The sequence below is a fragment of the Vombatus ursinus genome, unplaced genomic scaffold (assembly GCF_900497805.2).
Source record: "Vombatus ursinus unplaced genomic scaffold, bare-nosed wombat genome assembly UNPS02004573.1, whole genome shotgun sequence".
NCBI lineage: Eukaryota > Metazoa > Chordata > Mammalia > Diprotodontia > Vombatidae > Vombatus > Vombatus ursinus.
This window is the reverse complement of record NW_020944351.1, coordinates 1,427,240-1,441,446: the sequence shown is the minus strand read 5'-3', so window position 1 is coordinate 1,441,446 and position 14,207 is coordinate 1,427,240. Positions and strand designations below refer to the sequence as shown.

At 37.0% G+C, this 14,207-nt stretch overlaps 1 pseudogene; it reads right to left on the bottom strand.

The window, feature by feature from the left end:
• The window catches only part of LOC114024775, a 2,476-nt pseudogene extending 1,646 nt beyond the window's left edge, over window positions 1-830 (bottom strand).
• Window positions 831-14,207: the final 13,377 nt, after the last annotated feature.

Here is a 14,207-nt window from a genome sequence, read left to right as displayed (position 1 = left end):
GGGCGGGGGGCTCACCGGAATGGCGGTCGCTGGGCGGGGGGTCCACCGGAATGGCGGTCGCTGGGCGGGGGGGTCCACCGGAATGGCGGTTGCTGGGGGGGGGGCACCGAAATTGGGTGTCACTACAGGGCCCACCGGAATGGCTTTGAGGCTTACTGGGTGTGGAGGCCGCCGCCTCAGCACCCACCTGTGCCCTCAAAAGAAGTGAAGGAAGTGACGGAAGTGACGGAGAGCCTTTTCCGAGTCAGGACTGGCTAGCCTGAGCTCCCACAGGAACTTTCCCCGCCTCACTTCTCCCTCTACGTCAGGGGTTCTCACACTTTTTGGTCCCAGGACCTCATTACACTCTTAAATATTATTGAAGATCCTCCTAAAGAGTTTTATTTGTATGTTTGTTTGGAAATATTTATTGATGTTTCCAATATTAGACGTGGAACCATCTTAGAATACTAGTATGTACTATTATGAAAATAGTTTTGACCTAGCGGAACCCCCACGGACAGCCGGGCCACATTTTGAGAGCCACTGTACGCTGTCTAGCAGGTGATCTCATTAGTTCTGAGCAATTCAGTTATCATCACTCTGCTGATGACTCTCAAATCTATTTATCCAGCCTTAACCTCTCACCTCCAGTTGCTTTTTAAACATCTTAAACTGAATGATCATCAAACATCTTAAACTCAATATGCCTAAAATGGAATTCATTATCTCCCCCCTCCCTTTCCAAACTTCCCTGTAATTGTGGAGGGCATCACCATCCTCCAGGTAACCCAGACTCACAACTTAGGCATCATCCTCTACTCACTTTCTCTTACCTCCCCCCACGCCATGTGCAATCTGTTACCAAGGGCTATGGAATTGGTCTTTGTAAACATCTCTTCTCCAATACTGCCCACCACTCTGGTACAGGCCCTCATCATCTTATATCTGAACTTCTGCAAAAGCTTTCAGATCTCCCTGACTCAAGTCTTTCCATACTCCAATCCATCCCCCACTTAGCTGACAGCAATCTTAAAGTACATATCTGATCATGTCACCCCACTACTCAGTAAGCTCCCGTGGTTCTCTTATTACCTTAAGGATCAACTATAAAATCTTTTTAAACTGATTTTTTTGGGGGGGCAATTGGGGTTAAGTGACTTGCCCAGGGTCACACAGCTAGTAAGTGTGAAATGTTTGGTCTGAGGCCGGATTTGAACTCAGGTCCTCCTGACTTCAGGGCTGGTGCTCTATCCACTGTGCCACCTAGCTGCCCCTAAAATCTGCTTTTAAAAAAAATAAAAAGCATTTAAAGCTATTCTCAAGCTGGCCTCTTCCTACTTTTCCAGTTTTTGTTACACTTTATTCTCTTTCAGACACTTTATAGTCCTCTGACATTGGTCTACTTGAATTTCCCAACACAAGACACTCCATTTCAGCTCCCTGTGCCTTTGTACTGGCTGTCCCCCTATGCCTGTAATACTCTGATTTTTCTAAACTCCTTTGTCCTGTCTTCCTTCAAAACTCAGCTAAAATCCCACTTTCTATAGGATCCTGGTCCCTTTAGTAGCTACTGCCTTCCCTTCTAAGGTTATCTCCTCTCTACTCTGTAGGTATCTTCTGTGTACTTGTTTAATAGATGTTGTCTAACCCATTAGACTGCTCCTTGAAGGTGAGGGCTAGTTTTGCTTTTTCTTTGTATCCTAATGCTTAGCATAGTGCCTAGCACGTAGTAAATGCTGAATAAATGCTTGTTGGTTGTTTGAAAAGACTATCAAAATTGATAAGCCATTGGCTAATCTGATCAAGAAAAAGAAATTAGAAAACCAAATTAGCAAAAATTTTAAAAAGAATAAGGTAAATTCACAATGGAGAGGAAGTCAAAAGAATGATAAGAAACTACTATATGCAACTGAATGCCAGAAAAATTGAGTACTAGAAGGACATTTATAAACAAACTTACAAAACAAAATAAAGATCTTAATCTAATCTCAGAAAAAAATTGAGCAAACCAAAGTATATGAGTATGGGGAGTGGGGATATTAGAAGACCTGAGGAATTCAAACAGACACTAAAAGACCATTTAATAACTATACTACAAAAATTACTCTTAAGTCACATAAGGCATTCTACTAACCTTTTCTGAGCTTAATATGATCCCGATACCTAAACTAAAGAGAAACAAAGTAGGATGAAAGAATAATACACCAAACTCACTAATGAATATTGATGTAAAAATTTCAAATAAAATTCTTACATGGGGACTATTACAATCTATCCAGAAAATAATTTATCATGACCAAGTTGGAATCATACCAGGGATAGTTCAACATTAGGGGAAAAACTACCAGGATTTTTCATGTAAACAATAAAGATGACCACATGATTATTTTAATAGATGCAGGAAAAACCTTGCCAAATACAGCACGCATTTACGCTGTAAGTCGCTAAAGAGCAAAGACATGGAAGGCTCTTTTAAAATATATATTTAAGGGGCGGCTAGGTGGTGCAGTGGATAGAGTACCAGCCCTGAAGTGAGGAGGACCTGAGTTCAAATCCAACCTCAGATGAAACACTTGACACTTACTAGCTGTGTGACCCTGGGCAAGTCATTTAACCCCAATTGCCTTGAAGAAAAAAAAAAGAATATCTATTTAAAAGCACGAGCTAGTATTGTTAGTAAAGGGGAAACACTAGAAATTTTCCAGTACAAATAGGGTTAATGTAATGCATTAATTTCTTATCTCTACCTATAATCTGCTGGTGTCCTCATCTCAGAACTATCTGGGGCTATTTTGGATATATACACATATATGTGTATGTGTACATATGTTGCTTCCCCTGATTGAACGAAAACTTCTTGAGGGTTGTGACTATTTTGCTTTAGTTTTTGAATTCCCAATGCATAACATAGTGCCTGAAACATAGTAGGTGCTTAAGAAAAGCTTATTGATTGACTGAATGGAAGAATCTCTACCTTCCTTCAAAGCTCAAGCGCTACCTCCAGCATGAGGCCTTTATAGCCACTAATGCTCCAACCCCAAATATCTATATCTTTATCTAGGGTTGGGGCATATACATACATATGCAAATACATACATACATACACAAATATATATATGTGTGTGTGTGTGTGTATATATATATATATAGATGCATACACGTTGTTTCCTCTGATAGAATGTAAATGACCTTGAGGGCACAGAATACTTTGTATGCTCAGTGCCTATCTTAGTGCCTGTCACTTGTTCTCCACTTCATAAGTGCTTATTAATTGAAGAGCAAAGATGCCTCTCCACTCCATTATTATTTGACATAGTTCTCAAAACGCGAATTATAGCAGTACAACAAATGAGCAAAATTAATGTAAATGGGGGCAGCTAGGTGGTGCAGTGGATAGAGCACCGGCCTTGAAGTCAGGAGGACCTGAGTTCAAATCCGGCCTCAGACCAAACACTTAACACTTACTAGCCATGTGATCCTGGGCAAGTCACTTAACCCCAATTGCCTAAAAAGAAAAAAGAAAAATTAAAAAAAATTAATGTAAATATTGGAAAAATGGAGGGAGGGAATGAGCCTTTATAAAGTGCCTACTATATGCCAGGCACTGTGCTAAGTGTTTCACAAGTATATCATTTGATCCTCATAAGAACCCTGCATGATAAATGCTGTTATTGACATTATTTTACAGTTGAAGAAGCTGAAACAAACAGAGGTCAAGTGACTTGCCCAGGATCACATATCTATTAAGTGTCCGAGGCTAGATCATCCCAATTTGTAGGTCATATGATAGTGTACTTAGAAGACTCTAGAGAAGCAGTGAAGAAACTAATTGAGAAGACGAATAGCTTTAGTAAGATAAAAATAATCACAAAAAATCATCAGTATTTCTATACAGTACTAATAAAAACCAGGAACAAATGAAAATAAGAGATATTACATTTGTAATAACTATACAGTGTATAAACTATCTAGCAGGTAACTTACTAAAACATGTGAATGATTTCTATAAATATAACTAGAAAACACTAATTACAGAAATAAAGAATTAAAGAGATATTCACTACTCATGGTGGGGCCATGCCAACATAATGACAATACTCCTTAAATTAATGTTATATCAATTGCATTACTTTCTAGAACTAAAAAAAAATGTTACAATTAATTTGGAATAACACAACATAGAATTACAAATAAAATAATGAGAAAAGGTACAAAAGTAAAGGGCATAGTATTGCCATATCTCCAAATCTATTACAAAGCAGTAATCATCAAAAATATTTGGTCCTGTTTGAAAAACAGAAGAGTAGATCAATGGAATAGACTAGCTAAGCAAGAAACAGGCAATTAATAACAGTAGTCTACTGTTTCATGAAACCAAGAACATAGATTACCTTTTTTTTGACAAAAACTGCGAAGTAATTTAGTAGAAATTAAGTTTAGACCAGCCTCTTAATACTCAAATATTATGAATATGTCAATTAATAAATTCAGCAAAGTTTCAAGATAGAAAAGAAATCCCCATAAATCAGAATTTCTATGTATTATTAACAAAACCCAGCAGGAAAAGTTAGAAAAAAAATTCCATTCAAAATAACTACAGAATGTATAAAATATATGGAAGTCTATCAAGACACACCTAGGAATTATATGAATTCAGCTACAAAAACACTCTTTGCAGAAAGACAGACCTAAATAATTGGAGAAATATTAACCGATCATGAGTGAGCTGAGCCAATATAATAAAAATGACAATGTTACCTAAATTATCTTATTTATTCAAACTACCAAACTACCGAAGGATTATTTTATAGAGCTAAAATAAAAATAAAGAAATTCATATAGAAGAATAAGAAATCAAGACTCTCAAGAGAAAAAAGGAAAATAAGTTGAAAAGGAGGCCTAGCACTACCAGATCTTAAACTATACTATAAAGCAGTAATCATTAAAGTGATTTGTTAATGGTTAAGAAAGAGAGAGGTCGATCAGTGAAATATTACAGACATAGTGGCATAGAATACATGACATAGTATGTACATATAGCGTACATAAAACAATAGCATAGTGGTCAGTAAACCTAGAGACCTCAGTTACTGGGTTAAGGACTATTTGACAAAAGCTGGGAAAATTGGAACGCAGTCTGACAGAAATCAGGTATAGCTCAACACCTCATATCATATACCAAGATTAACCCTAAATGGCTGCATGATATACATAAAAAGTAATATCACAAGCAAATTAAAGAAATAAGGATGAAATTACCTTTCAGATCTATGGATGGGGAAAGAGTTTAGGACAAAACAAGGGATTGAGAGGATCTCAGAAGATCAAATGGACAATTCTGATTATAAATTTAATAGTTTTTGCATAAGGAAAACTAAGATAGTTAAAATTAAGAAGAAACTGTGTAGTAAGTTTTCCTGATAAAGATCTCATATCCAAGATGTATAAGTAATTGATTCAAAGTCATGAGACTTGAGTCATTCCCCAATAGATAAATGGTCAAAATATATTACCAAGCAATTTTCAAAAAGAAGAAACCCAAGCTATCAATAATTACATAAAAAAGTGTTCCAAATTACTATTGTTAGAAAAATACAAACTAAAGCAACTCTCAGGTTCCACTTTATGCCTATCAGTTTGGTAAAGATGACTAAAGAGGAAAATGGCAAATTTAGGAGAGGCTGTGGGAAAATAGGCACACCAATGAATTGTAGGTGGGGCTGTGAATTGGTTCAGCCATTCTGGAAAGCCAATTTGGAACTCTGGCTAAAAAGTCATTCAACTTTGCATGCCCTTTGACCTAGCAATACTACGACTAGGTCTACCACTACTAAAGAGATAAAAGAAAGAGGGAAAGGACCTCATATTTATAAAAAATATTTATGGTAGATCTTTTTGTGGTGGAAAAGAACTACAAACTGAGGCACACCTATTAGGGAATAGCTAAACAAATTATGGCATATTAATATAGTGGAATATTACTGCTCCATAAGAAATGATGAAAAGGATTATTTCAGAGGAAACTGGGAGAATCTATGAACTGGTACAGAGTGATGTATTAAGAACTAAGAGAGCAATTTTTTTTAAAGGCAATTGGGGTAAAGTGACTTGCCCAGGGTCACATAGCTAGTAAGTGTCAAGTGTTTGGTCTGAGGCCAGATTTGAACTCAGGTCCTCCTGACTTCAAGGCCGGTGCTCTATCCATTGCACCACCTAGCTGCCCCTAAGAGAGCAATTTATACAATGACAACAATATTATAAGGAAAAACATCTTTTCCCCCCAAGTTTTAATATCCCCATTTTATTGATGAGGAAACTGAGGTTCAGAGAGATAAGCCTTATCAACTCTCTTAGCTCCACTCCTGACATTCTAGGCTTCTCCACCATGACCTAGCTGCTTTCTCATCCTGGAAGATTGCTCTTCCCCTGTAGTGCCCTCCTCCCATTGGTGAGATCTTCTCAGAACCTCCATTTTGAGGAAGTGCCCAGGCAAGCCATGCTCCTGACACTCCAGATTTTTCCACTGTGTCCTGGTTTGGGTACTTTTTCTTCCCCTCATTCCTTTCTTTCCCTATTTTTCTGCTCCCTTTTTAATGCTTATTATCTAATATTTTATTTTTTTCCCAATTACATGTAAAAACATTTTTAATATTCTTTCTTTTTTATCCTTAATAGTATTTTATTTCTTCCAATTACATGTAAAGATAGTTTTCAACATTCATTTTTGTAAAATTTTGAGTTCCAAATTTTTCTCCCTCCCTACCCTCCTCAAGACAGCACACAATCTGATATAGGTTATATATTAACATTCTTTTAAAAAAATTTTTTTGAGTTCCAGATTCTCTCCCTCCCTCCTTTCCACCCTCATTAAGAAGGCAGGTGATTTGATATAGGTTATATATGTGTAGTCATGCAAAACATATTTCCATATTAGTCATGTTGTGAAAGAAAACAGAGTAAAAAATAAAGAAAGTTAAAAAAAAAAAAAGGTTGTTTCAATCTGCATTCAGACTCCATCAGTTCTTTCTCTGGAGATGAATAGTATTTCCATCATAAGTCCTTTGGAATTATCTCAGAACATTGTATTGCTGAGAATAGCTAAGTCATTCATAGTTTATCATTGTACAATATTGCTGTTACTGTGTACAAGTTTTCCTGGTTCTGATCATTTCACTTTGCATTGGTTCGTGTAAGTCTTTCCAGGTTTTCCTGAAAGTACCCTGCTTGTCATTTCTTATAGTGTAATGGTATTCCATCACAATCATATACCAAGACTTGTTCAGCCATTCTCCAATTGATAGGCATCCTCTCAATTTCCAATTCTTTGCCACCACTAAAAGAGCTGCTATAAATATTTTTGTACATATAGGGCCTTTTCCTTTTTGTTTTTGTTTTTTATCTCTTGGATACAGACCTAGTTAGTGGTATTGCTGGGTCAAAGGGTATGCATGGCTTTATAGCCCTTTGGGCTTAGTTCCAAATTGCTCTACAAAATGGTAGAATCAGTTCATAACTTCACCAACAGTACCTTGGTGTCTCAATTTTCCTTTCCAACAATTGTCGTTTTCCTTTACTGTCATATTGGTCAATCTGATAAGTGTGGGGTGGTAACTCAGAGTTGTTTTAATTTGCATTTCTTTAATCAATAAGTAATTTAGAGCATTTTTTCATATGCCTATAGATAGCTTTGATTACTTCTTCTAAAAGCTGCCTGTTCATATCTTTTGACCATTTATCAGTTGGGGAATGGCTCTTATTTTTATAAATTTGACCCACTTCTCTATATAGTTGAGAAATGAGCCTTTTATCTGAGAAACTTGCTGTAAAATTTTTTTCCACAGTTAAAGAAAATTAACTTTGAAAGACTTTGGAACTCTGACCAATGCAATGATAAATCACCATCCTAGAGGACTAAAGACAAAGCATACTACCAAACTCCTGCCAGAGAAAAGATGGACTTAAATGTAGAATGAGACGTGCATTTTTGGACATGACTGTGTGGGAATTTGTTTTGCTAGATTATGCATATTTGTTATGAAGTTTAAAAAAACACTCTTCAGTGGGAGGGAGGGAAATGGGAGGGAGAGAGAATAAATGAACCTAAATAATTAAAATATCATTTAAAATAGTATATACCACAATAAACTCAAAATGAATATATGACCTGGATATAAAAGGCTACATTTTTAAAAATTTGAAGAGAATGAGATCAGATACTTTTTGCAACTATGACTATAGGGAGAATTCTTAATTAAGGTTGGAATAAAGATTATAAAAGATAAATTAGACAATTTTGACTACAAAAAAATTTAGGGTTTCTTACACAAATAAAAGCAATGAAAACAGAATTAGAAGTATAGTGATAGAGTGGGGAAAATAATTGAATCAAATATCACTGATAAAATTCTGATAATCAAAATATATAAGGAATTGACAAAATAGTTAATACCAAAAGCCAATAGATAAGTGGTCCAGGGATTTGAACAGATTTCAAAAAAGAAGAATTACAAAGTATTAAAAACCATATGAGAATTTGCTCCAAATCACTAAAAATAAGAGAAAATTAAAACAAATTAGAAGTTTTGTCTCATACCATGTAAATGGGCAATGATGACAAAAACTAGTCAATACTGGAGGGACTGTGCACAGATAGGCACCCTGATATATACTTATATTCGAGTTGTGAAGTGACCCAACTGCTGTGGATACCAATCTGTAATTATACAATAAAAGTGACTCAACTATCAATAATCTTTGACCTAGTGAAGCCACTACTGGGAATACATCCCAAGGAATTCAAGGACAGAAGCAAAGGTCCAATATGTGTCAAAATATTAATACAAACATCCTATACTGTAGCAAAGAATTGGAAACAAAGTGGGTGCTCATTGATTAGTGAATGAATGACTAGAAAATTATGATGTATGAATATGATGGAGCGTTATTATATAATAAGAAATGACAACAGAAGCCTGGCGGCGGCACTGAGAGATTTCAAGCACTAAACACAATCTTTTCTTCTCAGAGTTTCCAAAATCATTCACTGAGTCAGAAAATGCCTGTCCTTACTGACCCATTTAATCATATTGTTAAACACCAGGAACAATACATAAAGAAGCCTGCAGAATGGGTAGCAATCTAGAGTGTTTCTGCATGGCCAGAGAAAAGAAAGGACATCCAACAAATGATGGAAGTTGCAGCTATAAAACAACTAGGTGGCACAACTGAGCTGATAGACAATGAGAAACAAAAGCTCCCTGGTGGCTCTGAAATACTTCTTCCTCCTGTTTTACTTGGCAAACTGGGCTCAGATCCCCAAAAGAAAACTGTGTGTGTCTTTGGACATCTAGATGCACAACCAGCAGCCTTGAAGGATGGCTGGGACAGTGAGCCCTTCACGTTGATAGAAAGTGATGGAAAGCTGTATGGAAGAGGTGCAGCTGATGACAAGGGACCAGTACTTGGCTGGCTAAATGCCCTCGAAGCTTTTCAACAAATAAATCACATATAAAACAAATATAATGCTGCCTCCTGCTGGCTCAGCAGATGATGGTGCTCATTCATAGAATGAAAAACTAAACAGGCACAACTACATAGAAGGGACTAAAATGCTGGGTGCATACCTATATAAAGTGTTTCAAATGAACTGAGTCATACACTTTATTCCCCCCCCCCCCTTTGGAGAGTGACATCTAACAGGAAATTGGTCAATCTGGTCATTGAGCCATTTTTCATTCTACTTAGATGTGAATAAAAGTAGGAGGCCTTTTATTTTTCTCTTTTCCTTCCATAAAAACAAGCACCTACAAAAGCTTTCAACATCTGCCTTCACTATATACATTCCTCTATTTTGTAAAAATGGAATCACTTAGAGACCCAAGACTATCCTAAATATTTGATTCCCAAGCTCTGACAAAGGGCTCTGAATTTATATATCCTTGTCTCAGCTGGGCTGTTTCCCAAGTTGCTACAGGATAGCTTTTCCCCCCCAAATGAATATGCCATCCAAAATAGGAATCTTTAACCTTTTCTATGTCATGAACCTTTTGAGCAGTCTGGTGAAGCAGAATAATGTTTTGTTTCCTACAGTCATCATTGAGGAAAATGCCAAATTTCAGTTAGTGGTTAGTGATAAAAAATATTTTTTCCCCATATAAGTTCACAGACCCTCTGAAATCTGTTCACAAACAACAGGTTAAGAATTCCCAATCTAAAAAAATAAAGTTCTCTAAAACAAATAATATTTAATTGCTGGGCTATCTTCAGTAATAGGACTTGACGTTTCAAACAGCAGGTTGTTTTAGGTTTGTGTGTATCTATTCCCTGAGGGCAGCTTGGTGGTGCAGTAGAGGCTTGGACTCAGGAAGATGTTCATCTTCATGAGTTCAAATCTGGCCTCAGATTCTTACTAGTTGTGTGACCCCGGGCAAGTCACTTCACCCTGTTTGCCTCAGTTCCTTATCTCTAAAATGAGCTGGTGAAGGAAATGGCAAACCACTTCAGTATCTTTGCTAAGAAAACCCCAAAAATGGGGTCACAGAGTTGGACATTACTGAACAACAACATTCCTTATCTGTGTCTTCCTTTTCTTTTTAGCTGACATACCTAATGTATGTATTTTATAAAGTAAATCTTGAAGATTATGGAAGAAATTAAGGTTGTCACCTTGGCTTTTGTTAACATCTTATTCTGCATTGCAGCTCTGTCATTAATTTTCTTCAAGATTTTGGCAATTGGACCTTCCTATCTTTAGACAATAGGCAAACTCCACTGAACTTAACCAGAATAATTCCTTTGTTTTTTCATATCTGTGCTGCTGAATAAAAATTTTAAATAAAAAATGACACACATGAGAAATTCAGAGAAACAGGTAGATTTGTATAAATTGATAACCATGTGAAAAAAAAGCAAAGCCTAGAGAATAACGTACATCTTCCAGATGAATTTGTATTCTAAATTGATGTTGCGCTAGGTGCCATGTATCTGCTTTGCAAGGAGAACAAATGAATCCTGACTGAGACATAATCTAGGCTTTTTTGGCCTTCTTGTGGCAATTAATAGACAGCTCTTAAACTTCCTTAGGAAATGGTAATAATCTGTGTTAACATCTGTGATTTTATCCATTTGCCATCTTTATGTGTCAACAAATTGTTTCAGTAGGTCAGGTCAGAATTATTTCAATTGCATGCCATCTCTTCTTATTTTTATTCTTTTTTTTCTAGTTTGATATTTATTTTTGCTCTGTGCTTTAACAAGTTGTTGATCTGATTGTACATAGATGGCTGATTCAGGATCCACATCAATAACTATTCATTTCTTGTTTGTTAAAATGTCAATTTCCTTTTTATGCTTTTTGGTACTTTCCATGTCAAGTACCTCTTGACTATCTTCACAAAGAAAGTATTTGCAATATATGTGTAGGGATTATGTATAGTTTACAAGCCATTGGCTTTTCTTGTTTCTAACTCAAACTGTGTTTTCCCACATATTTTTATTATATTTCATATATATAGATATGGAAATTTAAAATACATACCAAGTAAAAGCAACATAATTTCATGCAGAGAGGGCTCTAGCAATTCATTAGTTACTGGAAAAGGATCTAACAGTTAATATGTTTGTAGATGGTCTAAAAACTGGAGATGACAAAGGTCCAGGAATCCATCTCAAAATGGAACAGGGAACAGGCTCAAAGAGTCTCCTATGTGTGGAATTGGTCAGAAAGTAGAAAAATCAGAGAATATGTCCAGAAAATAGATAGAAAACCACAGATATGTCCCCAAATAAACATATCACAGAATATGTCCAGAGAGTGGAAAGATGAACAGGGCTCAGTGGACAAGTCAGAGAATGTTTCCACTGAATAGACTGAAAATCAGGGCTTTGTTCCTAGGTAAATGTGTTAGAAAATTATTCTGATAGTAGAACAAGGGCAAGGGACCTGAACCACCCCATTTGGACATTTCAGAAAATGTATCCAGAGAATAGACAGAGTATTGGAGATCAATCCCAAACAGCCACGGTCATGGAATGTGTACAAAGAGAACTAAAATAGACAGGTCAAGGGAAATATCCAGAGAATGATTAATGGGCTGGGGACTCACCCTAATCTGTATGTAAGAGAAAAAATAATTTCAAGATAGTTGAGAGAAGCCCAAGGATATATCTTGTAATGTATTCATCAAGAAATGTGTCACAGAATAGCAAGAGGGCCAGTGATCTGTCCCTAGGTAGGCAGGTAAGAAAATATGTCTAGACATTAGAAACAGAGACAGGAATCTGTCCCACTGGGGACTGATAACTGAATATGTCCTGTGAGTAGACAGGGCCAGAGATTTTTCTCCAGATGGACACATCAGGAAAGAGATAGATTAAATAGACTAGAACCTATTCCAAAATGGACCAGTCACTGAAAGCATCCTACAAGTAGAGATAGCTCAATTAACGCGTCCAAAAATATGACAAGTCAGAGATTTGTCCCCATGTCAATAGGTCAGAAAATGTGTTCAGACAGCAACTAGAAACCTAGGGCTCTGCCCAGGAGAAAAGGTCAGAAAATGTGTCTAGAGAGTCATCAGTGGGCTAGGGACCTATCACAAAGTAAATAGATTAGCAAATAAATCAGAGAGTAGATACTATCCTAAGGCAGACTTATTGGGGACTGTGTCTGGATCCATCTCTAAGTGGGCAGGTCAAGAAATGTATCTAGAGAGTAGACATAGCACCAGAGATTGATTCCAAGGAACACAAGTCAGAGAATGTGTTTGGGGAAGAAGGAAGGATTTATTAAGCACCTACTGTATTCCAGGCACTGTGCTAAGCATTTTACAATTATTATCTAATTTGATCCTCACAACAACCTTGGGAGGTAGGTGCTATTTTTTTTTTGCATTTTAGAGTTAAGAAAACGGAAGTAAACAGAGATGAAATGACTTGCCCAGGGTCACACAGCTCTTAAGAGTCTGAGGCTAGATTTGAACTCAGGTCTTCCTGATTCCAGGCCCAGTGCTTTACTGTGCCACCTAGCTGCCTCTGTAGTAGTAGGCAGAGGGACGGGGATACACATTACTCTTCTTCACACATTCAATAGTACAATCAAACTGGCCTTCTTGTTGGGAAAGGGAAGAGAAAGAGCACCCACACAAAATAGTTTTAAGGCTCTTCCTGAAGAGAAGAGAGTTGAATGCTCTGAGGAGGAAGAAGCTGCTTGTCCTTCCAAGAATGTTGTGGTAGAGCCACGGGAGCTATCAGAGGGAGAGATCATGGTCCGGCATGGGGCAGAGGAAGAAGAGAAGAAGAGGAAGAGTTGGTGACCCCTGCTCAGGAGGACGGAGGCAGCTATTTGTCAGCTGACTCATTAACAACAACAGAGGGCTCTGTTGTCTTCCTGGGGCATGGATTCAAGACATAAGAGAACTTCTCATGACTTATAAAAATCAATGACAATTACCTATTTCTGATGTTTCCAATGGGTATAAATGACACTTCAAAGAAGAATTTTAAAAGTATTTTGAAGTCCTGGGTAGGAAACTGAATACCAAGGGTGCACATGTTGTATTCCTCATTGTTGCCCATTGAAGGAAAGAGCTACATAAGAGAAAAAATGATGTGGAAAGTGAACAGTTGGCTAACTATGAAAGTTGTATCCTAGAATAGGATTTGGACTTCTGGATTACAACTTACAATAGAGGACTGAGAGATGCCTGCCCAGAGACAGAGAACACCTAACAAAGGCTAATAAGAATGTAATTGCCAAGCATACTGCAGATCTAATCAAAGGGGTTTTGAATTAATAATAATGAAGGAGGGAAAAGATTAGATACAAAGAAGGAAGAATAGTATCTAGGATATCCAGAAATTCACAGGAGACAAAATTCAATAAAATAAAACCTACAGCCTCAAGTGTATATACAAAAAAACTCTAAGTTTAGGTAATAAACAAGAAGTCAAGGCCCTAATGCAAGGGGACAAATTTGACCTCAAAGATATCAGTAACTCTTGGTGGAATAAAATCCATGGTTGGACTATGGCCCTAGATGGGGATGCTTTATTTAAAAAAAAAACTGGAGAGGCAAAAGAGGAGGTGGGGCGAGTGGTTTAGTATTGTATATCAAGAAGATTTCCTCTTGGGAGGAAATCCAGAAACCAGAATGGGGAAACATGATGGACAGTGTTTGGGTGAAGGTCAATGGGGGGAGAAATGGAAGAGATTTTTTCACTGGAGT